The sequence below is a fragment of the Myxocyprinus asiaticus genome, chromosome 16 (assembly GCF_019703515.2).
Source record: "Myxocyprinus asiaticus isolate MX2 ecotype Aquarium Trade chromosome 16, UBuf_Myxa_2, whole genome shotgun sequence".
Taxonomy (NCBI): Eukaryota; Metazoa; Chordata; class Actinopteri; order Cypriniformes; family Catostomidae; genus Myxocyprinus; species Myxocyprinus asiaticus.
Window position 1 is genome coordinate 13,527,242 of NC_059359.1, and position 26,712 is coordinate 13,553,953.

General features: G+C 38.8%; 1 protein-coding gene across 9 annotated transcripts in view; it reads left to right on the top strand.

Moving 5' to 3' along the window:
- Window positions 1–26,712, top strand: part of adgrb1a (adhesion G protein-coupled receptor B1a) — a 136,028-nt gene that overhangs the window by 5,284 nt on the left and 104,032 nt on the right. The window contains exon 1 of one of the 9 annotated variants that reach the window (XM_051721284.1): window positions 8,133–8,271. The exons of the other annotated variants lie outside the window; for them this stretch is intronic. The gene's annotated coding sequence lies outside the window, so the exon portion shown is untranslated. Of the gene's footprint in view, window positions 1–8,132; window positions 8,272–26,712 lie in introns of those variants that run through there. 9 annotated transcript variants of the gene reach the window in all.

Below are 26,712 nucleotides of genomic sequence, written 5' to 3' on the forward strand. Positions count from 1 at the left end.
TTCCCTGACAGCCTATCATCTTGGGCGATTTAAGAAAGCTCACCTATAGAACGTGACGTCATCCATAGTAATGAGGTTAACTTCACCTTACCCTTACTTTAAGATTGCATGAGTAAAATTTGCTCTTAGCAGGTTTGTAAATAGGTTTTAAGCAAAAACTCTTAGCTAGGAACTCTTAGAAGAACTCCTAGTGGTAAGATAAAAATCATACACAGTTGAAATGGAGCACTTCCAGTGGCTTGTGAAATGGGTCTTCAATGATAAATGAGCATATGATGTTCAATTCAAATATGTTTTTGTTCTTTCGCTGATTACAATCAGTCCTGCTTAACCCTCAGTGTACAGGCCTGTGTTATATAGGCGATAGGGGTGGATCTAAAAAAAAAAAAAATGTCCGTGGCACATTTAGGCCCAAACATTAAAAGAAAGAAATTAAAATGGATCCCATTTTAAAGACCATCAAGATATTTTGCAATGTATCTTGATTTGAATGACAGTTAAGCATCCCTCCACCATAATCATTTCCATGAATAAAATCCTCATTTTCATTACTTATATATATATATATATATATATATATATATATATATATATATATATGTACGTATGTATGTATGTATGTATGTATGTATTTGGAGCTATTTATTTGAAGTATTTATGCATCATGGTTTTATTTGTTGGTTGTTGTTTTAAATTTATGCTGATTTAAAACTAAATTGTATTACAAGAATTTTACTGTAATAATAAGAATTACATAAAAAAAACAAAACAAAAAAAAAAAAAACATAAAACGTCTCTACCAGAAGCATTATGTTCATAACAGCTGGGGGAGAGTGGGTGCTTAATTTTCATGAAAATAATGTCACAATACAAAAATATTAATGAGCCTTCATTTTGTTCATGCAACATATTCTTTTTATAATAGATTTGTCTTTTCATTTTGTGGTGAAATGTAACCTGGACATGTGAGATTTTACGATATATTGATAAATAAGCAATCCAGATCACATAAATGGATTGTATGGAGATCTATTATGCATTAAGATTGTCAGTGCACTAACATTACCGACTAGAGCCTATAAACAGATATGAGACTCAAACAATGAGTCAGTAAAAGAGAGGCAGAGAGAGGGAATGAAAGCTACTGTTGAGAGAGAAGGAGAAAGCTATGATATATATCACAGATGGCTAGCGTTCTCTGTAATTTAATTTCAAATACTCCTTTGACCTTTAATTTTCAGCAAGAACCAAGGACATTTGGAATAAGACATCAGAAGACAAAGCGACTCGCATTTATCTCCGGCTTGATTTTTATAACAATTTTTCTTCTTCTTCTTTAAATCATTTATTTTCTGAAAAGACAGTGTTATTCATGCTAAAACTGTTTACACAAAGGGAGTCCCTGTCTACAGCAATGTGCGGGGGGCTGAATAGCTCCAAATCATTACATCCTGGAGTGCCTACGCAATTTTGTACAAGAAATCTCTTTCAAAGACTTTTACAAAATGTTGCCGGCTTTCTGCCGTGTCAGTTTAAGGCCGTTTTGTGTACAAACTTCAATCAAAGAGATCTGTAATAGGGAATGAATGAATGTAGTCCCTCTTTTTCCGCCTGTCTATGTTCTCTTGTGAGAACAAAGCTGTCTTTGATGTGAAGTGAATGCATAATCCTCACTATCTGACATCGCATTTCAGTGCAAAGCCCTCTCAAGTATCAGAAGGCCTCATCTCCAGAGCCGTCTTGTTAACTCCCCAACTGCACCAGTGTGTCACTCTCAGCACCGGTGGACGGCTTGAATAGCTGTCAATGCTGCATGTTAGCTATTGTGAAATACCCGACTCTATCACTGTAACTATTTGTTACCTGAAGACATATATGTGTCTTTAAGTCACTCTGTTCTGAAGATGCAATGTTTTTCTTATGTCCTGTCGCTGTTCATTTTCAATTTTTAGTTCATAGTGGCATTTTACCATATTGTGGCAGCCATTTTTATGGGCTAACATGGTGTAACCGAATCAGTCTTTTGAACAAAATACATCTGCGAGTAATTAGACTTGCATTTCTCTCTCTGTTTACATAAATATGTTTTGTAATTTTTCCCTCCAATAAACAGCTAGAGACATGAGAAAACAGAACAAAAGTGAAATAATCTGCTCTCTGAAGTGCAGACTGTCCAATCTGGCCATGTCAGCCTTTTTGAAGACTCTGGTGAAGTGGAGTGTTTATCTGTGGCAATGCAACCTCTCTATTTCCATCCCATTAATTTACAAACTTTGCATAAATGTGGTTTTCCTCAGGGTGAACTGCAGCTGCATTACTGTTTACCGCACATATAGTGTGTGATGCAGTGCGTGTGTATACATGTGTGAAGATTGGCTTGCTTCTAAAAGACTCGTTTGCCCACTTCACACTGTCTTGCAAATAAGTCCCCATTACCCATAAAGATTCTTTTAATGTGACTATATATCTCTTCTAATGAAAGAGGGAGAGAGAGAGAGAAAGATTATACATGCCATAATCTCTCTTCATTTCTCTCTCTTTCTCCCACTCAGGTCGGGACAGTTTGATGGATGGAGCAGGTCATATTTCAGGTGGTGACAGTGATAGCCTATGTCAACCCTCAGATAGGGACATAGCTCATTCGCTCTCCTCCCCTCTCCACATCATTTTCTGCCTCTTTTAGTATTATTGTCACTGTACTGAGTACAGATGGGGTGGGGCTGCCTCAGAGAGTGGTTGTAAAGAGGTTTGGATTACAGTGGCTCACACACTGTCAATGCGTGTAATCATCCATATCCCCTATGGAGTCTGCGTGGCTTGGTCTCCAATCCACAACCTTAGCTAAACACCAGGTCATACCATTTAAAGGTTGTGAAGCTGGTTTTTGGAATGTGGTAGCTGGTTTGCTATTGGTCCAAGATGGTCTACCAGCTCAGCCAGGTCTGCACCAGCTGGTAGTCCAGCTGGTCAATCACCTAAACCAGCTTGGAAATGACCAGCTTTGACCTGCTGGAAACCAGTTATAGTATTCTAAAACACAACTACCACCTAAAGCTGGTTCAAGCTGGATTTTCTAGCAAAGAGGCCTTTAGGACACATTCACATCATCATTGTGTCTTTTTCTTGTTGTTCACACCAAACCACACCACTAACTAAGGTAGCTTCCCACCCCTGCACTTGTTCTCCTTTTCTCATTCAGGCTTTTCTGGCCCTTACAAAATAAGTACATCGGCAGTACCATGGTACAGTGATGGTTTTAGGTTGAATTACCATGGTTCTTTGATATACTGTATATGCCATGGTACTGAATGATTACAATATTCATATACAGTTGAAGTCAGAAGTTTACATACACCTTAGCCAAATATATTCAAACTCAGTTTTTCACAATTCCTGACATTTAATCATAGAAAACATTTCCTGTCTTAGGTCAGTTAGGATCACTACTTTATTTTAAGAATGTGAAATGTCAGAATAATTATAGAGAGAATGATTTATTTCAGCAAATTCCCAGTGGGCCAGAAGTTTACATTTACTTTGTTAGTATGTGGTAGCATTGCTTTAAATTGTTTAACTTGGGTCAAACCTTTTGGGTAGCCTTCCACAAGCTTCTCACAATAAGCTGGTGGAATTTTGGCCATTCCTTCAGACAGAACTGGTGTAACTGAGTCAGGTTTGTAGGCCTCCTTGCTCGCACACACTTTTTCAGTTCTGCCCACAAATTTTCTATTGGATTGAGGTCAGGGCTTTGTGATGGCCACTCCAATACCTTGACTTTGTTGTCCTTAATCCATTTTGCCACAACTTTAGAGGTATGCTTGTGGTCATTGTCCATTAGGAAGACCCATTTGTGACCGAGCATTAACTTCCTGGCTGATGTCTTGAGATATTACTTCAATATATACATAACATTTTCCTTCCTCATGATATCATTTATTTTGTGAAGTGCACCAGCCCCTCCTTCAGCAAAGCACCCCCACAACATGATGCAGCCACCCAATGCTTCACTGTTGGGATGGTGTTCTTCAGCTTGCAAGCCTCATCCGTTTTCCTCCAAACATAACCATGGTCATTATGGCCAAACGGTTCAATTTCATTCAGTTTCATTATACTAGAGGACATTTCTCCAAAAAGTAAGATCTTTGTCCCCATGTGCACTTGCAAACTGTAGTTTGGCTTTTTTATAGTGGTTTTGGAGCAGTGGCTTCTTCTTTGCTGAGCAGCCTTTCAGATTATGTTGATATAGGACTCTTTATAATGTGGATATAGATAATTGTCTACCTGTTTCCTCAAGCATCTTTACAAGGTCCTTTGCTGTTGTTCTGGGATTGATTTGCACTTTTCGCACCAAACTACGTTCATCTCTAGGAGAGAATGTGTCTCCTTCCTGAGTGGTATGATGGCTGCGTGGTCCCATGGTGTTTATACTTGCATACTGTTGTTTGTACAGATGAACGTGGTACCTTCAGGCATTTGGAAATTGCTCCCAAGGGTGAACCATACTTGTGGAGGTCAACAAATTTGTTTTCTGAGGTCTTGGCTGATTTCTTTTGATTTTCCTATGATGTCAAGCAAAGAGGCACTCTTTGAAGGTAGGCCTTAAAATACATCCACATGTACACCTCCAATTCAGTACACCTCCTATCAGAAGCTAATTGGATAATTGTCTAAAGGCTTGACATCATTTTCTGGAATTTTCCAAGCTGCTTAAAGGCACAGTTAACTTAGTGTACGTAAACTTCAAACACACTGGAATTGTGAAGTGAAAAAATCTGTCTATAAACAATTGTTGGAAAAATTACTCGTGTCATGCACAAAGTAGATGTCCTAAACGACTTGCCAAAACTATAATTTGCTAATATTAAATCTGTGGAGTAGTTTAAAAAATTTGTTTTAATGACTTCAACCTAAGTGTATGTAAACTTCTGACTTCAACTGTATGTAATGTCTAAAGTGGTTTGCTAGTCTTATTTCAGCTGACCACCATGCAGATTTCCACTTGTCAGGCTGGACTGGTTTAATGATTTTATCTAGTCAGGCTTGGAGAGCAAGCTGAATACCAGCTTGGTCAGGCTGGGAAACCAGCTAGACCAGATGAAAACCAGCATGGTCAGGCTAGGAGACCAGAAAAACAAGCTTAATCTAGCAAAGACCACAATGTACCTTATGCTGATTTACATTGTTTTTGTTTTGTTTTGTTGTTGTTTTCAGCAAAGATATCATAGTATTTACTTGATATTACAAGGCTTAAATGCCATTGTATTACCATGATAAAAATCCTTGATATAACCATAGTACATTTCCAAAAACATGGTATTACCATGATATCATGTCCAAAATACCATGTTAATAAAGTGTTACTTTTTAATGAGTCGTATTAAAGATACATGTACATTCCTCCAGGTTCCATATAGACATGTTCAGTGCTTTCAGAGACTCTGCTGCAAAGTGCCTGCATGGAGAGCTAATTGTTGACACTGGGTAATTGTGCCCTGAAGGTCTGTCGCGTTTTATTTAGTTTTGTGATGAGCAGCCACGGCAGGCCCCCTAGGCTGTGTGAGGCAGAATGGAGACATATAGCAAAAGGAAGCATGAGAAAGACAACGAAAGCAGCAATACTTTAAATTGTATTGCTTCGATGGCATTGTAAACAACTGGGCAAGTGATTAATGTAATTAGCTGGGAGCGTAATGCTAACACACTCATCGACTTTTTGTTTGTTTGTAGGACATCTCTTTATGACACTGACCCCTGCCTAAAGAGCTCAGTTTAAGTCTCCATATCCAACGTGATCTCATTAGTATTAGTAGGTATTTAAGTATAAGTTAGTAAAGTGTCAGGATTCCAAAGGTCATGGAAAACCTAGAAATATTATATCAGGGAATTGTACAATAGAGATTTAGGTAACACTTTACAATTAGGTTCCATTTGTTAACATTAGTTAATGCATTAGTTGTTATGAACTAACATTGAACAACATCTTTTTTCACAGCATTTATTAATCTTTGTTAGTGTTAGTTAATAAAAATAACAATTTTCATTAATAGTTCATATTAATTCATAGTGCATTAAAACCTGTTGATGCTCATTGACCCCACCCATGGGTTTGACTTTACTTTGCTTAAATGAGTTCACATTTACTATATAGTGTGCTGTTCAAAATTGTTCATAATGTTGACAAATTATACATCTTTATAATATGTCAACATTATTAACTCTTTTTTGACTAGACTGTATAGTATATGTGAACTAATTTAAGCAAAGTGACATCAGTTCTGGGAGGGGGGGGGCATGCACATCAACAGGTTTTAACTAATATTAATATACTGTCTACAACTTTTGATTGAAAAAGTCTCACTAAATGTTGAAATTAACGTTAACTAAGATTAATAAATGCTGTAAAAGTATTGTTCATTGTTAGTTCATGTTGTTAATGTTAATGTTGTTAACTAATGTTAACAAATGGAACCTTATTGTAAAATGTTACTGAGATTTACAGACCTGGAAAAGTTAAATCTTAAAAAGTCATGGAAAAGTCATAGAAATTTATGTAGTGAATATACAGTTTTGTTGTTATGTTCTGCTCTAAATTATTTAATTGGCAAGAAATTGCTAATCGTGAGTGCGATTTCTATAAAATAATAAAATAAAAAAAATCTGTATCCAGTAATTCAAATGACTGGAAAAATCATGTAAAAATCATGGAAAAGTCATGGAAATATCATGGAAATAAATTGGCCAAAAAGTGGGGGAACCCTAAGTTTGAATCAAGCATACTATATGTTCATTGGCATTGACACTGAAATGTACAATATTAACGTATTATCTAAAACGTAAACCCTTCTACTTTTGAACAACTTTAGAAATATAAAAATGTTTATGAATCCTTTGGGGTTGATATAATTAATAAAAAAATTAATAGGTTGATTTTACTGTATTTATAATAAACAGTTAACTATTTACCTAATTTGACATTATAACACGTATCTTTCTATTCTGTGTAATTTTTTAAAGATTGGTCTGAACAATTGTGACAACACACTCAGAAATCAGTAAATAAGTAAAGCATACATTAATATAACTCCATAACCTTTAAAACCTGTTGAGATTTAATGATATTTAAATTTAGCCATGCAGAGTGCAAAGAACTTTACTTTTTTAACTTTTATCCCATCTGGATTACATTATTTTCATTTCTTTCTCTGACAAAGTTTCTTCATCATTCACTCATAAATGGTTTGAAATTGTTCATCTGCAATGGTACCCTTGTAAAGTTTCCAGAAATGTTCTGTTAAAACCAGTCATAAAGATTTGTAAAATGTCTCTTTAAGTTGTAAATTTGTTATGTTCCGTGTCCATTCAAACATACAAAAGTGTACATGTAAACATTATGAAAAAAAAAAGACCCTATCATATTTGCTGTTCTCTCCACAATATCTATCTGCTTTATTTATGTATTCATTTATTCATGTGCTTGTAGTGAGATGTTAGGCGCCGTTAGCCTGCAGGTAATGCTCGTAAATTTCCTGCCATTGATTTGTAGTTGATATGGATTTTCTCTGACTCTCTAAAACGGTGGGGTGAAATAAGCTTTGTTTGGTGGGCTGGCCCTGTGTAAATCTGTCTGTGACATTTTGATAGCTGTAGATGTACTGGAGAAAAGCAAATATCATTAGAGAGGGGCCGGATTAAAAACTGTCACTCAAACTCTCCATTATCATCCAAATGAGTGTGCCACGCTCGGAATGGATGTGGGACGAGAAGCTGAGTTATCTATAAAGATTAAGAGAAAGACAATGAGAAGGTGAAAGCGAGTAGAGGAGGAGAGAAAGCAAGGGATGAACTTGTGGGCTTGTCAGTGCGAGAGTCTTTCAGTAAACAGTGAGTCTTAAATATTTCAGCCATCATGGCAAAGTGACGACAGCTGTTCTATCTGCATGTTAATGAAGGCAGAGGCATGGGATCTAAGCTCAATGGGTCCCTTCAGCTCCCACAGCCTCTCTCACATGCACACACACACTCCCAATTCCCACACCCCAACTCTTTCTCTGTTTCTGTCTCTTGGGGTCCGCCACAGCTCTCAATCACTGGATGAGCATTGTACTCCCCATGCACCCTCAGCCCAACACATCCACAAACACACTCGTGCAGTTGTCTCTCTAGAAGCAGCCGTGAGGTCAGTAGGCTACAGAAAGCCCCTCCATTCTTAGACAGAGAGACCCAAAACTATGGGATGGATGACAGGTGTAGTCAAGTGAGGGTCTAGGGAAGGTGAGTTTATAATATACATTCCTTAAATTTGTTATATATGAGGGTGTGTGTGTGTGTGTGTGTGTTTGGTGTGAAGATGTCTGATACATTTACTTAAAAGCCAGGGGAAAAAGTTTAGAAGTAAAAAATCCAGATTTAATTAAGCAAAAAGGTAAAAGAGGCAGAGATATACTGTGCCCTATATATATTTTGCCCTGTCCACTGTATATTCACAATAATGCACATCCTTAAGTGCCTTATTACATAAAAAAAAATAGTGCTGTCAGTCTATTAAAAGTTTTAATTGCGATGAATCGCATACTTTTTTGTATTTAAATAAGATTTTGAAAGTGCCGCAATTTGACACTATATATACTTCTTGTCCTGTCAAAATGCATTTATTTCCATCTTAGGAAAGAAAAGAAAACAATATGTTACAATATAATGCTTTATTAACATTTTTCAAACAAAGCCTTTCACAGTATCAAGATTCAAGTAACATTAAATGTTTCCCAAAGTCTAAGTGAGAGTTTGACTAATTGAAAGAACTAGTCTCCCCATAGGTTGCATTTTTGCAATGGGCATAAAATCTCCTAAACTTACATCCTTCGCAATATTAATCTACCGGTAGACTGTGGCTATCCACTTTCCAACATCATGAATCATAAAGCTGCATTCATGATTCGTGTCAGGGAGTCAGGGTGTCAGTGCCAGCGTCAATCGCTGCTTTGAACTCCACATAAAAGTGCATGCAGCCAAAAATGTCTCATTCTGCGTTTTGGTGATAGTTAAGAATTGACGTGCTTCTTTGGTAAATAAAATGCACCTTACATAGGCTGAAAAATACTTGATTTCTATCACAAGTACAATCTGGGCTTGTTTTATACATCAGATAGCATTAAAAGGTCCATTCTCCATCATTTTATCACTGACACGGAAGCGCTGTTGTATGTGTGTATGTGTGTGTTGTCAAGTGTGCATCAGTGAAATAAATCCGGGTGGACACATCGCAAAGGTTCCTGTTTATACTGGTTTATGCTGTATTAACAGTAAATATGTCAATCACGATAAAGAAAAATTCTACACGTTAAACTTTTTTAATTAATCTCATGCGTTATCATGTTAATTCTGACAGCTCTAATAAAAACAGTTACTACTGTATACAATAAAATATTTAGGACAAAGTTTTTCCATTAGAATTTTTTTCTATGCTTGCATATCGCCAACTGCAGGTTTGCAGTGTTTTTGGCCATGTTTAGGCGCAAAAACAGTGCCAAAAGTGTAAGCGCAAAAAAAGTAAGAAGTATACAAATAAAATTTACTTTGTGTTAATATGAAATTACAAATTCACAACACATGAATAACACTTATGCAGACTCTTACGCTTGTAACTTGATTTACACCTTTACAAAGTGTTCTGTGTGCATGCAGTTTATATACACTTACAATTTGAGTTACGCTTTCTCAAATCTTACACTGCGCATGCAGATCTTTCTATCATGCTTGTAATTAATTTAAGCTTTTACAAATCTTACTATCATTTAGACACTGCTTTACCTTCATAGAATTTATTTTGACCAGTCAGCATGCAGAACTGGAACTACCCAGATGCCATGCGTCCCAGCTTTGTGTCATGCCAAAAACACACCTTAAGTTGTGTTCACAACGATATTCACTATGGCATACATGCACAACTCAACATGCGCCCCACCGAGAGCTAGAACCATAACATAATGTAAGGTAACCCGCATAACTCTTCCCTCCCTAGCAACTGGGTCAATTGGTCTGGCTGGAGTCACTCAGCACACCCTGGATGTGGTAGTCAAGAGGTGCGCCCCAAACCGCACACTTCTGCACTATTCTACGTTATTTTGTATTGTAAGTAGTGCGAGTAGTATATGTAACACTGAATTTTTTTTGTATTTGCTTTCCTGTGACTGTACAATGTATTATTAGCATGTCATTATTGTGAAGCGTCCTTGAGCTCTGGAATGGCGCTATACAAATTAAAGGTATTATTAATAATATTATTAAATGCAGCAAAAAGAAGTGTACTTTAAGTACCCCAAAGATGCACTTTTTCAACTGTCAAAACGGAGTGTGGTATGTTGGACACATCATGCACTCGTCGCACACATTTTACAATGGCTTTGGATATAGCTTATTAAATCAGAGTTTAGAGTCAAATCTATCTGTTTTTTTAATCAATTTTTTATTATTTTTTTTACATCTGAATACTGATATATCTTTGCTTAGTGTCCAAAGTGAAGGAACCTGGAAGAATATGGAATGACAATGTAGACTCTGACTAATGCATTAACAAAGACTATTATCTGAATTACTGCAACATTAAAGCCTCATTATGTGTGACAGCTTTCTCTTTCTCTCTGTTAGAGTGTCATCTTAATGTAGGATATGTTACCCTGATTTAAAAAAAAAAAAAAAAATAAAAAAAAAACAGTTGATTGTATTCAATCCAACCATTTAATAGATAGCAAAACAATTCAGATGTCTTCATTTGTGTGTCATTTAGTCATCACACTACATTATTCCTATAGCTACGGTCATCCTTAGCCAAATGACTGCATAATCCTTCTTTCGTCTCCCATCGCAGATGTCCCCTATAGTCATTGGGTTAGAACTGACTCATGTTAACAGAGTGGGATTGTTAGTGCTGTTATGGAGCTCATGAGAGCCTGATTGTGTCTGTGTGTTTGTGTATAAGAAGCGTGCAATGTTTAACCTCAATGTCACCTCAATGAATGATGTGAGGTCATTCATTTTTCCAGTCCTCAGCCTTGCATTTCTTATGTGCCATTAAAGCTTTGGAAAATAACACTGACTAATTTGATGTGTTTAATCTTTAATAAGCTAGAGCTCGTATTTTTAGAGATGGAAGTGGTAATTGTTAAGCTTACTTGGCTAATTGGCTGTTAAACCTGTCTGGCTTATTTTGGTAAAACTTATTCTATTTAAGTAAGTTCGGAGTTGAATAACCGAAGGATGGATGGATGGATGGATATATGGATATATGGATAGATGGATGAATGGATTCATGGTGGGCTGGATGGATGGAGTAGAGTTGGCTAATTGTTAAAGGTCTGGGGTGATCACCAAGTTGTTGCAGGTTCGAACCCTGAAAGGGCTGATTCTTGAGCTACTGTATTACCTGAGCAAGGCACTTAAAAGAATAGCTCACTCAAAAATGAACTTATAATATAATGCACAAGTTGTATACACCACTTTTATGGTGCTTCTGCATCCTTTTTGAAGATTGAAATCACTAGTCCCCATTCATTGTAAATGCTTTGACAAAAACAACCGGAACTACCCCATTTAAAGATGCTGTAAGTAATTTTTTTATGAAATGGTATGCAGAAAATGTTCCTTCTCCCTGAAAAATGTCACTGATATAAGTGTCCTGAGATATCTTACCGGTCTCTGTGACAGTACTAGACTATATAAATAGCAAACAAAAATTCTTTGATCAGCCAGTCAAAACACTCCTGTCAATCATTTTGTGCATTCTAGTGTAGTAGTTGAAATGGATTGTTCAGATTTAATGTCATATTCGGATTCATACCAGTTGTTAGCTGAGGGTGCTATTTTGCTACTGTTGTGTTTGACAACTGTGAGAATTGCTCAACAGTTCGGTGTCAGTCTCAACACTAACTTTGTAGGGCGGTGTTTTGAAAGTGGGGGTGTGTCTATTTGAATGGTTTTGTCTCATGGAAGTTCCAGAACAGCTAAAATCGCTTATAGCACCTTTAACCCCAGGTTACCCCAAGTTGACTGTCAATGTAACTTAACACCACATCGTTCTATAGCTATGTTATGTGAAAGTCATGGAAACAATTAAAAATAATAAAATAAAAAAATAAAAAATGAAATGAAATGAAAATAAGCCCACGAGGTGTGGTCCTAGGAAAGGTGAGTTCAACCTAGGAACACAAGGCCATGGCGTACTAATGTTTTATTGCTGCCCTTAAGACCCAAATGTTATGTCTGGCTCATTTAGCAGTGGATGTGATATGGCTTGACTGGATTTGATATTCAGTACAATTCCCCCTCATATGTATCTGATTATGTTCAGCCACTAAGCACTCATTATCTATGGGATTGATTCTGATGGAGAGAAAAGAGGACAGTCTTCAAGCCATCTGTAACAGCCCCACTGTGAAATGTGTGAATTATGAGCGATTAGCCATTTCATCTCCCAAACTCTCCCAAACACTTTCTGCACACTGAAATGTGCACACACACACACTCACAAACACACAGAACCCTGTGTTTTTCCCAGCCACGCATGATTCATTTTGTCACCCTGCTTCCGGAATTAAAGGGCCCCTTTTAAGCTAACTGGGCCTCTGATTGTAAATGTTTGTGACGAACCACTACGGCAATGAATCTGTTTATCATTAACAGCCCATAAAAGTGTTTGTAAAGCCATTTCTGTAATTTTCGTTGTTTGGCACCGCTATAATCCGAGTTACAGATGTTGTAAATTCTGCTGGCATGAAACCCAATTAGAGTAGTATTCAGCATAGTATCTTTTCCAAGCCTCTGCTTCGCTGTTGTGTAAGGGAGATAATAGCTTTCTTTTATGTGAGGGTATCTGGGTATCTTCTGGACGGATGGCCAAAAGCAGACACAGATGTGGAAGCTGGATAAGAGAAGAAATTATTTATTTAATGAACTGTTGGTGTAAACCCATGTAATCAATCTGGGAAGGTAATGAAGGGTCCAGGCAGTTTAAAAAAGCTTAAAACAGATTCATTATAGACGTGTTGGAGAGTAACTAACTAAAATTAGAGACGCTTAACTAAATTTTCAGTAGCGTAATGGTAGCTAAGCTGTGTTTGAAACAGTTATTCCAGTAACAAGCTACTTGCGAGTTGCAATGTAGTGACAAAAAGTTGATTTTTATGTTCCATTCTATTGTGTACACAGCTTTACGGCCGAGCTAACTGAAACCATACTCAAACAAAATCTCAGTGTGCCTCGTATGTAATGCTGGGATGTCCTGATTCGTCTTAGTGAGTCAGTTTGTTTGGATGATTAATTTCAATTCACAGTTCAGAAGTCCATGCAAATATTTTTAATCACTGTGTTTTAAACCAAGTATAATTAAGAGTTTATATATATATATATATATATAGTTTCATTACTAAAATTTTTTGTAAATCTGTTTAAGCTTAATGTTGTTACCAATATTGTTTATGCGCTAGATACAGTAAATACTGATCTGATTGCAAAAATAAATTATCTATATCTGATACAATAATCTGATTCAGTAGTTATGTATGTACAGTATATAATTGTTTTGTATTATAAAATAATTTATAAAATACTATGTTTTAAGAAATTGGCCCCCTAAATTGCTTCAATGTAGTTGGGTCCTTTTCTCAGTAGCATCCCAAAACCTGATTAAAGCTTCCTCAACATGGATATGTCTATATATCTTCATTCTACTTTGTCTTTATGTTAACATTTTATTTGTCTCCTACAGTCTGTCTTTCTTGTTGTCTCTGTTCTGGCTCCTCAGCTTTATTCATTTCTTCAGACAGTTAGACGCCTAATTGAAATCAGCGTCAGGTAAGTGCTAGTCTGTGGCAGAGATGACAGAGAAAACAAACAGTGGTGTGCCAGGGGAAAGAGAGCATGCAGATGCAGCCTGTTAGATCATCACACAAACAGATGTTCAGTTCTCTCACTTCCCCCTCAACATTTGTCCTTTTAAAACTCTCTCTATCCCTTGCCTGCCTGTCTATCTCCTCCTCTCTGTCCCTTCACACCACTCTATGATCTCTACCTTTTTCCTGTCTGAATATACACTGATCAGCCACAATATTAAAACCACTGACAGGTGAAGTGAATAACATGTATTATCTTGTTACAATGTCACCTGTCAAGGGGTGGGATATATTAGGCAGCAAGTGAACAATCAGTTCTTGAATTTCATGTGTTTGAAGCAGGAAAAATGGGCAAGCGTAAGGATCTGAACGACTTTGACAAGGGCCAAATTGTGATGGCTAGACGACTGGGTCAGAGCATCTCCAAAACAGCAGGTCTTGTGGGGTGTTCCTGGTATGCAGTGGTTAGTACCTACCAAATGTGGTCCAAGGAAGGACAACCGGTGAACCAGCGACAGGGTCCAATCCCACAGAAGAGCTACTGTAGCACAAATTGCTGAAAAACTTAATGCTGGCCATGATAGAAAGGTGTCAGAACACACAGTGCATCGCAGCTTTCTGTGTATGTGGCTGCATAGCTGCAGATCGGTCAGAGTGCCCATGCTGACCCCTGTCATTTGCCAAAAGCACCTACAATGGGCACGTGAGCAATGGAAGAAGGTGGCCTGGTCTGATGAATCATGTTTTCTTTTAATTAATGTGGATGGCCGGTTGTGTGTGTGTCGTTTACCTGGGGAAGAAATGGCAGCAGGATGCACCATGGGAAGAAGGCAGGCCGGTGGAGGCAGTGTGCTGTGGGCAATGTTCTGCTGGGAAACCTTGGGTCCTGGCATTCATTTGACACGTACCACCTAGCTAAAGATTGTTGCAGACCACATACACTCAAAGCACCCTGCCACACTGCAAAAAAATGTTCAAGAATTGTTTAAGGAACATGACAAAGAGTTCAAGGTGTTGACTTGGCCTCCAAATTCCCCAAATCTCAATTTGATTGAGCATCTATGGAATGTGCTGGACCAACAAGTCCGATCCATGGAGGCCCCACCTCACAACTTACAGGATTTAAAGGATCTGCTGCTAACGTTTTGGTGCCAGATACCATAGGACACCTTCAGAGGTCTTATGGAGTCCATGCCTTAATGGGTCAGAGCTGTTTTGGCGGCACGAGGGGGACCTACACGATATTAATGTTGTGGCTGATCTGTGTATGTCTCTGAAAGCTGCCAGGACTGCTGTTTAGTGACTGATTGTGCAATGCTGAAAGTATAGGATCCATAGATTAGGTTTATATCCATATGGATTTTGCATTAGGTTAAGTTTTGTTTGAGATTAAAGATTAAGTGTGTTATTTTTTTTCACCCATGTATACAGAGGCAACTATAAGTAAGCAATTCATAGGCTGATTTCCTGAGAATGTTTTTTAATAGTAAATAATATAAATGCCTGGAATAATAGATTGTGATTTTTAAGGGTAGGACTATCTCTCCTGAACCACTTTTCTAATTTTAGACCTTAAGTTGATTTCAGCTATGCTCTGTAAATAGCACAGGCAAGCTCTGATCTTATAGTTCTCACAGCTGGCTTGAGACATCCGAGATAAGTCTGCTTTACACCGCTTTCTTTTAGAGAGCAAAAAGACTGCTACACTTACTCTGATCTGTACCTAGCTAAGGGCTGTCCCAAGAAGTTCTAAACATTTAAATTAAAGTGATAGTTCATCCAAAAATAAAAACATTCTGCATTGTTGTTCAAAAACTATATGGTTTCGCTTCCATGGAAAATGTGAAAAAGAAATATTTTGCAGAATATACCAGAAAGTCAGGCAGTCCATACAAGGTGTGCACTATAGTCCAAGTCTTTTAAAGCCATACAATACCTTTGTTTGAGGAATGGACTGATATTTAAGTTGTTATTACCCAAACAATTAATATCTTATTTACAGCAGTAGCTCTCAAATCTCAGTCTATTGTCCGTTTTCATTAAAAATGGGCAGCTTAGTCTCTACAAATGATCTCCTTTGTGTTCTATTAAAAACTAATCTTAAAGCATATAATGACATTATAGTGATTCAATTATGACAGAATTTTCATTTTTAGGTGAACTGTGCCTTTAAGTGTCCATGAATAACTCTCACAATTAAAAGTTACAAGTGACTCAATAGGACTTCCTAAGAACGAGAATACCTCCATCTGACATAAACCGTTGTCTTATGTAAGATCTGCCCTCATCATGTACTGCACCAGTGTTTGTCTGGTAGGAAAAGGAGTGGTTTTATAAGTTCATGAAAGGAGGCCTGGCATTTAGCACGGTAAACACATTTATCACCAGAGACAGATAATTATCTCTTTAATTCTACGACCATGTGAGGCCCAGCACTTGATGTCATAGACGTTGGAGCGCAAATAGAGGAGAATGAGGCTCGTTTTCAAAGATGCAGCGATGCTTGTTGTCTTATGTTTGTTCAAATAACCTTGCTTGCTTGGGGTATCGTAGCTCTTTAATTTGAGAGAAAGAAAAAAATAAATAATGGGTGAAGCAGGGGAAGAGACAGCAACGGACAAGAGCACCCATGAGAAGCGACAGCTTGTCTTCCCTCCCTTCTCCATCTTTCCATCTCTCTCTTTATCCATTGCTCTCTTTCTCGCACCCATTTTTCCTCTAAATTCTGCATTTTTCTCTCTTTTCCTTTACAGTGTTTTTACCATTATCGTCTGTGATATAATGCTAACAGCGATACTTTAAGCACCATTAGGGACAATTCCAGTGACATGCAATTATTACATGCTGTCCCTTACAGTGAAAAGGCTAATGAAAAAACATGGGGACAACTCTTTTGATCCTAGTCACAATACAACAGGGCAGAAGCCTAATTGTACGAAGGTGGTTCGAAATTCTAGAGAGGTGAGAGACAACAAAATTATCATCAACCACATCTTTTTGGCCTAATTATTGTGTAAGACAGGCCCCATCATTGCCCCTCTAACCATAGTATGATCCTGTCACGAGTAAATACTTGCTCTCTCTCTCTCTCTTTCTCTCTCTCTCTCTTTTCTCTCTCTCTTTTAGCTACACATCTTTCCACTTGAACTGGGCGATATATTGAAATTTCCCAATATATTTGTAACAGTTAAAGGTTGGGCAAGGGGGAGGTGGGAACCGGCTGAACAATCAACATAAACCTTTAATGCATAAATTAACTTAAAACAACATAAAACATAAGGACACAGACACACATGCAACGCGACCGTATGAGTCTCTTTCTCTCAAACCGGCATCTCCAGCAGCCCCTTATCTCACTCTCCAGCTGATCAGCTGATTCTGCGCCGGCCAGGCTCCATCACGGCCCGGCCACGCCCTCCTCCTCGTCACACTCCTCCCCCGCCCCATTCAGACACCGGTCCGACTAACTCCCCCACCCATCACCAGGGGGGAGACGCTGCCCTTGCGGCTGATCTGTCAGTCGGTGGCCCACCATAAAATCAATACAAAAATATTTTACTAAAATATTTTTAAATCCATTTTATAAAAAAAGTGCAAAGTGAAGTTCATTTTCAATAACAGAACACAAAGCTCCTTTATGACACCATATTCCTTCAAAAACTGTTAGAGAGTCCATAGCTTTGTAAAAATGAAAATCAATTGAAAGTCTTGATTTAATCAAAGCTGCGAATACCTTTTCAACATTATATTCTCTGTTTTGCTCAATTTGATCTTTTCTACTAATGTAAATGGCCATTTTGGCTTTACCCAGAATAAAATTTAACAACTGACACTCGTATTTTTGTTTTTGAACATATTTAAACCCCAAAATAAAAGTTTGTACAGAAAACTCTTCATTAAAACAGTTAAAAAGATTTTGCAAAACATCAAAGAAAGGCTTCAGCCTTAATGCATAAAAGTGTGAAAAACAGTCTCTTGTTGAAAACAAAAAGGACAATCTTGACCAACACTTGGATTTAAAACAGAAATAAAAGCATTAACCGCAATAATACCATGTAGAATTCGCCATTGTAAATCTCCAGCTCTTAAATTAACGGTGGCTTGTAAAGTGCTCTCCACTCTGGTCTAACTTTGTTACTCATCTTAAAAACATCACGCCATGGTGTATCAACTCTTCCATCTAAACCTTTTTTGTTAAAAGATTTTACACAAGCTTTATAAAAAAAAATTTACCACTACTTTCATGTAAATCCATATCTGTCAACTTTTCAAATTCCAAACAAAATCCTGTGTATTCACTTAAATTTGGTGAAAGAAGCAGATTTGGAAAACTGTCTTTTTCATCAGGGATGAACTCTCCTTTACAGTAACCTTGAAGCAATTTGTTTTCTTCTGCTGTAAAACCAGACTGTAGTTTCTGTAGTACATGTGCAACAACTCGAATGGATTTAACCTTTAAAAAATCAGCTACATCGTTGACTTTTCCAAAACTTGGCCCAGTCAATTTTATTAAACATCCAAGTGTTGTGATCTTGGATTTGATGAATGCTGTAGTCATTGTCCCACATGTGCCTAGAATGTCCAAACGTGAGTCGTAGATCAAAGGTTCTTTAAATAACCAGAATAAAGTAAGTGTAGAATTAGTCCTTTTCACTTGAAAGAGGGCCCAAAGATTCCTATAAAACTCTGGCATCCTGGATGGGTTTATTTTTTTGGGATCTAAAAAGAACAATGATTTATCCAGACAAAGTCCTTCCGCAGTCTTTAAAATCGTACTGGCCACTGGTCTCCAGCTTAAGTTCTCTGGCCCAGTGAGAAATCGCTGTATGAATTGTAGTTGAAAAGCTGCAGTCCTACTTTGCAAATGTACAGGTCCTTGCCCTCCTTCTTCTTTAGGTAAATACAATACATTGTGAGATATCCAATGCATTTTCTCCCAAAAAATATCTATTAAAAGAGACTGAATTTTGCAAGCAACCATGCAGGTGGATCAATACAAGCCAGTCGGTGCCATAAAGAAGAGGCCACCAAATTATTAATAATTAGAGTGCGTCCTCTATATGATCAGTTATTCCCTCCCAGTTTTTTTTAACAATCGTGTCATCTCCTAAAAACACTCCTAAATATCTTAAACCATCTTTTTTCCAAATTAACCCATTTGGGAGTATTGGTATCGCTCTTTCCCACTTTCCTACTAACACTGCTTCGCTTTTACCCCAGTTAATTCTTGCTAAAGAAATAGTTTCAAAGTCTCTCAATGTTTTTAATAAGTCCACATCATTTTGTTTATTAAGTATTATGATAACGTCATCAGCATATTCTGATAAACAGAAAGTGCTTGTACAGGCTTGTAAAGATACCCCTTCTAAAACTATTACCAACATGTAAAGTATCCCTGACAGAGAACACACCTACAGTGCATCCGGAAAGTATTCACAGCACTTCATTTTTTCCACATTTTGTTGTGTTACAGCCTTATTCCAAAATGGATTAAAATTCATTATTTTCCTCAAAATTCTACAAACAATACCCCATAATGACAACGTGAAAGAAGTTTGTTTGAAATCTTTGCAAATTTATTAAAAATAAAAAACAACAACAAAAAACAAAAAAAATCACATGTACATAAGTTTCACAGCCTTTGCTCAATAGTTTGTTGAAGCACCTTTGGCACCAATTACAGCCTCAAGTCTTTTTGAGTATGATGCTACAAGCTTGGCACACCTATTTTTGGGCAGTTTCTCCCATTCTTCTTTGCAGGACCTCTCAAGCTCCATCAGGTTAGATGGGGAGCGTCGGTGCACAGCCGTTTTCAGATCTCTCCAGAGATGTTCAATCGGGTTCAAGTCTGGGCTCTGGCTGGGCCACTCAAGGACATTCACAGAGTTGTCCCAGAGCCACTCCTTTGTTATCTTGGCTGTGTGCTTAGGGTCGTTGTCCTGTTGGAAGATGAACCTTCGCCCCAGTCTGAGGTCCAGAGCACTCTGGAGCAGGTTTTTGTCAAGGATGTCTCTGTACATTGCTGCATTCATCTTTCCCTCGATCCTGACTAGTCTCCTAGTTCCTGCCGCTGAAAAACATCCCCACAGCATGATGCTGCCACCACCATGCTTCACTGTAGGGATGGTATTGGCCAGGTGATGAGCGATGCCTGGTGTCCTCCAGACATGACGCTTGCCATTCAGGCCAAAGAGTTCAATCTTTGTTTCTCATGGTCTGAGAGTCCTTAAGGTGCCTTTTGGCAAACTCCAGGTGGGCTGTCATGTGCCTTTTACTGAGGAGTGGCTTCCATCTGGCCACTCTACCATACAGGCAGAGATGGTTGTTCTTCTGGAAGGTTCTCCTCTCTCCACAGAGAAGCTCTGTCAGAGTGACCATCGGGTTCTTGGTCACCTCCCTGACTAAGGCCCTTCTCCCCTGATCGCTCAGTTTGGCCGGGCGGCCAGCTCTAGGAAGAGTCCTGGTGATTCCAAACTTCTTCCATATATGGATGATGGAGGCCACTGTGCTCATCGGGACCTTCAATGCTGCAGAAATTTTTCTGTACCCTTCCCCAGATCTGTGCCTCGATACAATCCTGTCTTGGAGGTCTACAGACAATTCCTTGGACTTCATGGCTTGGTTTGTGCTCTGACATGCACTGTTAACTTTGGGACCTTATATAGACAGGTGTGTGCCTTTCCAAATCACGTCCAATCAACTGAATTTACCACAGGTGGACTCCAATCAAGTTGTAGAAACATCTCAAGGATGATCAGTGGAAACAGGATGCACCTGAGCTCAATTTTGAGTGTCATGGCAAAGGCTGTGAATCCTTATGTACATGTGATTTATTTCGTTTTTTATTTTTAATAAATTTGCAAAGATTTCAAACAAACTTCTTTCACGTTGTCATTATGGGGTATTGTTTGTAGAATTTTGAGGAAAATAATGAATTTAATCCATTTTGGAATAAGGCTGTAACATAACAAAATGTGGAAAAAGTGAAGCGCTGTGAATACTTTCCGGATGCACTGTACCCCACGACATACTTTAAAAGGAGCACATAAGCCACCATTAATTTTCAGTAAACTCTCAAAGTCACTGTATAAAATTTTAATATAAACTATAAAATCAAAACTAAGACCAAATGCTTGTAAAGTTTTCCACAGATAGTCATGTTCTACACGATCAAACGCTTTCTCCTGTTCTAAGGAAATCAAACCCATATCTACACCCATCATTTTAGAAATATCAAATAAATCTCATATCAAATGGATGTTATCAAAAATTGATCTTCCAGGTACACAGTAGGACTGGCCAGAGTGAATTACTTCCTCCAAAACCCTTCCTAGTCTGGTAGCTAACACGTTTGAGAGCAATTTATAGTCACAGCACAATAAAGATACAGGTCGCCAGTTCTTTATGTCTCTCACATCACCTTTTTTTGGCAAAAGGGTAAGGACTGCTCTTCTACAGCTCAGTAGCAGAAGTCCTCCGACTAGACTGTCACTGAGAATTGCCCACAGATCCCCCCCATCACAGGCCTAAAGGCTTTATAGAACTCAACTGGGATTCTGTCTATCCCAGGAGCCTTGCCATTCTCCATACTTTGGAGAGCTTCATGCAGTTCTCCCAGGCCTATGGCTTTCTTGAGTGCTGCATTAGAGTCTTCAGAGATCTTTGGCAGCTCTCCAAAAAAAAATAAAACTCTTCAACAACCCGATCTTCCTTGTGCTCACAACTATAAAGATTTTCATAAAAACTGATTGCTCTTTTCCGAATTTCAATAGGATCTGATACAAGAGCACCGGTCTCAGAAAATAAAGAATGTATAAAGCATTTCTGACCATTCTTTTTTTATAGACTAAAAAAGAATTTTGACCGCACATCCATCTGGTCTATATCTTTAAACCGTGATCGAACTAGTGCCCCCTGTGCTTTCACCCTTTGTATGTCAGACAAAACAGATTTTTTAAAAAAGGGATTCAATATGTGTTTGATTTCCACTAGACTGTGCCACTTCTTGGAATTTGAGAATTTCATCTTCTAAAACTTTTATAGATTTAATCATATCTTTTGTGACATTGTGAGTGTACTGTTGACATAATTGCTTAATTTGTGTTTTACCAAACTCCCACCATTTTTGCAAAGACTGAAACTGAGCTTTTTCATTCCTAACATTTTCCCAATTTTTTATTTTTTTATGTATCTTTTTAATGTAAATTTGCATTAAAATGCCAATAAGCACTTTTTGGCTTCACAGAGTTTAAAATTACTGTACATATGACAAGACTGTGATCTGAGAACCCAACTGGGGTTATGAAACATTTCTTAAAAAAACTAAGATGATGTTTAAAACTATAAAATCTATCTAGTCTTACTAATGACAATATGCTCTCATGGGCATGTGCCCATGTGTACTGCCTTAAATTCCCATTTAAACTCCTCCATATATCACAAAAATCATTTGTTTCAATCAACTGAAGGAGTCCTTTTCGAGAAAGCAAATGTGGTTCTACATGATTTCTGTCCATATTATATTCGACACAATTAAAGTCTCCAGCAAGAAATAAATGCTCCTCACCATTACATTTATCCAAAGTTACACACAGAGTATCTAAAAACACAATTCTTTCTGCTGGTAGGGTTGGGGCATACACACAAATAAAAACAAAGATATGGTTCTCAAACTGGGCTCGAATCTTTAGCAGTCTACCTTCCACAACCTCTTCCATCTCACAAGAGATAGGAATAAAACTACTTGCAAATAAAATGGCAACACCTCCACTAAGTGAGGTTTTATGACTTAAAAAAGAGAGACCTTTAAATTCTTTAGCCCATTCAATAGCATTTGTTATATCACTGTGTGTTTCCTGCAAAAAATAAAACATCAAGTTGCTTTTGATTCATGATTGCATATATTGCTGTACGTTTTATACAGTCTCTAGCTCCATTTACATTCAAGGATGCAATACGAACGTCACCCATGTGAAAGTAAAAAACTAAACCATAAAGAAAAGAGCAGCCAATAAGGGCCAACAAATTAAGCCAGTTTACTGCCATCAATTATTCAGTTATTGTTGGAGTTTTTGGTCACACATTTTTTCAAACGATATACCTCCCTGTTTGTGAAACATCCCTCACTCATTAAAGTTCTAGTATTTTCCACAAAGCATTTGATGTCTGGAAAATAATCAACAACCTCTACCCCCCTCAGATTTTTTGTCAGTTTTAAAAACTTCTTGATTTCCTCAGTATTATAATCTTGACATGTCCATACATTCTGGGAACAACTTGAAGCACCAGAATCAGAAAAATCACTCTCATTGCCGATATCATCAACATCAGACTCCTTTTCATTTTCTGTTTTTCTAGCTTGTTTTGATTCTGAAACCTTGTCATTCTTTTTCCACTTTAAATGGCCTGATCTATATCCATCATTAAATTATCAGATTGACATTCTCTGAAGGAGACTTTGTGTCAGACATTACACTGACATGTGAAAAATCCATGTTCTCATCAGGTTTGTTAAACTTGGACTCATCTCTGACAATTAAAGGGATAACTAACTCATTCTCCCCATTATTTTCAACTATGGCCTGATTCGCCTCTTCTGTCTGTGAATGAGGCATTACATCCTTTGAGCCACTAGTGGATGGCCTGGGTTCAGTTTGGGTTGGTTCAGGAACATTATCTGTTCCTCCATCCCTGACTTGCACACCATTTTCACCTGAGACATCTTGTTGCATGTTTGTACCATTATTATCTGGACAAGCATGAACTAAATGCCCAGTTTTGGGCTGTCATGCTTCCCAGTGATACACTGGCTGCCGACCACCAAAAACTCCTCAAGGGAAACTTGTGTCACTACTCGATACACCACAGATAACAAAACTCAAAAAAAAAAGAAAAGAAATAGAAAATAATTGAAATAGAAAGTAATTGTTTTTGTCACAGCGGGCATAAACAACTTGCACTCACCACATGCTCCTCACACTCACTCAACAGACGCTCATGCATGCGCAGAGAGAGAGAGAGAGAGAGAGAGAGAGAGAGAGAGGAGAGAGAGAAGAACTTGCTTGCCTGCTCCCGGACATGCTGTTGCCCAGTCCTCAACCACTCCTCCACCCTTTGGCAGACACCAGTTCGCTCCTCCCTCAGGGGCCAGCAGCGACCCCTCTGTCCCCAGGCAGACGGCCGTGGCTGCTCCTCTGGTGGATGGCAGCAGCGAGGACTCCGCGACTGTGCATCCCTCCTCCTTCCCAGGTTTCGGCACCACTGTAACAGTAAATTCTAAAGACTGTTGTGTGTTGGCAAGGAGAAGGCAGGAACCGGATGAACAATCAACATAAACTTTTAATGCATAAATGAACTTAAAACAACATAAAACATAATGACACAGACACACATGCAATGCGGCCACATGCATCTCTCTCTCTCAAACCGGCGTCTCCAGCTGCCTCTTATCTCGCTCTCCCACTGATCAGCTGATTCAGCGCTGGCCATGCTCCATCATGGCCTGGCCATGCCCTCCTCCTCGTCACACTCCTCCCCCGCCCGATTCAGGCTGGGGCGCCACCGGTCTGACTAACTCCCCCCACCCATCTCCAGGGGGGAGATACTGCCCTTATGGCCGATCTGTCAGCCGGTGGCCCTCCCCGCCTCCTGTTAACCTGGGAGGAGAGACGAGGGGAGGCATGAGGAGAGGGAAAGGGTGAGCAGAGGCACACAGAGAGAGAGGAGAGAGAGAAGAATTTGCTCACCAGCTCCCAGACGCACTGTCGCCCGGTTCTCAACCGCTCCTTCGTCCTCTGGCGGATGCCAGCACGCTCCTCCCCTGGCAAATGGCAGCGAATCCTCCGGCCCCTGGCAGATGGAACTGCTCCTCCCCTTCTCAGCAGATGGCTGTGTTTCCTCCGGCTCTCGGCGGCCAGCAGCGACCCCTCCGACCCCAGGCAGACAGCCGTGGCTGCTCCCCTGGTGGATGGCAGCGGCGAGGACTCCGCGACAGCACATCCCTCCTCCTTCCCAGGTTTCGGCACCATTGTAACAGTTAAAGGTCAGGCAAGAAGGAGGCGGGAACAGGCTGAACAATCAACATAAACTTTTAATGCATAAATGAACTTAAAACAATATAAAATATAAGGACCGGCATCTCCAGCTGCCCCTTATCTCACTTTTCCTCAGATCAGCTGATTCAGCACCAGCCATGCTCCATCACGGCCTGGCTACACCCTCCTCCTCATCACACTATTCAATGACAATATAAAGGTATGTACATCGTAAATATCGTGGTGATTTAATTGCACCATTTCTTTGGCCATTAAGCTTCCTACATAGGGTGTCATTAAACTATTTTTGCTATATTTTCTTGTCTTGCGACTTGAAAATGTGAGAGCTTTAAGACAGAGATGTTTTGATAGCAGCTTTGAATTAAACTTTAGTAAAAAGTAAAATCGCCATTTGAGTTCATAAATTCTATTCATTTACATGAATCAGTTCAACATGATCACATGGGAATTCGCTGAAAACACATCTGTTTGCGAGCACTTACAGGAATAGTTCATCCAAAAATTAAAATTATCTCATAATTTACTCACCCATATGCCATCCCGAATGTGTATGACTTTGTTTCATCAACAGAACACAAACGAAGATTTTTAGAAGAATTTCTTTTGGTCCATTTAATTCAAGTGAATGGGTGCCAAACTTTTGAATCTCCAAAAATCACATAGGTCAGCATAAAAGGAATCCATATGACTCCAGTGGTTAAATCAATGCCTTCAGAAGCAATTTGATAGGTGTGGGTGTGAAACAGATCAACATTTAAGTCAATTTTTACTAAATATTCTCCTCTCTGCCCAGTCAATCTCCACTTTAACTGATTCTCTATGGGGTTCAGGTCTGGTGAGTTTGCTAGCCAGTCAAGCACACCAACACCATGGTCATTTAACCAACTTTTGGTGCTTTTGGCAGTGTGGGCAGGTGCCAAATCCTGCTGGAAAATGAAATCAGCATCTTTAAAAAGCTGGTCAGCAGAAGGAAGCATCTTGGTAAACGGGTGCAGTGACTTTGGTTTTCAAAAAACACAATGGACCAACACCAGCAGATGACATTGCACCCCAAATCATCACAGACTGTGGAAACTTAACACTGGACTTCAAGCAACTTGGGCTATGAGCTTCTCCATCCTTCCTCCAGACTCTAGGACCTTGGTTTCCAAATGAAATACAAAACTTGCTCTCATCTGAAAAGAGGACTTTGGACCACTGGGCAACAGTCCAGTTCTTCTTCTCCTTAGCCCAGGTAAGACGCCTCTGACGTTGTCTGTGGTTCAGGAGTGGCTTAACAAGAGGAATATGACAACTGTAGCCAAATTCCTTGACACGTCTGTGTGTGGTGGCTCTTGATGCCTTGACCCCAGCCTCAGTCCATTCCTTGTGAAGTTCACCCAAATTCTTGAATCGATTTTGCTTGACAATCCTCATAAGGGTGCGGTTCTCTCGGTTGGTTGTGCGTCTTTTTCTTCCACACTTTTTCCTTCCACTCAACTTTCTGTTAACATGCTTGGAAACAGCACTCTGTGAACAGCCAGCTTCTTTGGCAATGAATGTTTGTGGCTTACCCTCCTTGTGAAGGGTGTCAATGATTGTCTTCTGGACAACTGTCAGATCAGCAGTCTTCCCCATGATTGTGTAGCCTAGTGAACCAAACTGAGAGACCATTTTGAAGGCTCAGGAAACCTTTGCAGGTGTTTTGAGTTGATTAGCTGATTGGCATGTCACCATATTCTAATTTGTTGAGATAGTGAATTGGTGGGTTTTTGTTAAATGTGAGCCAAAATCAT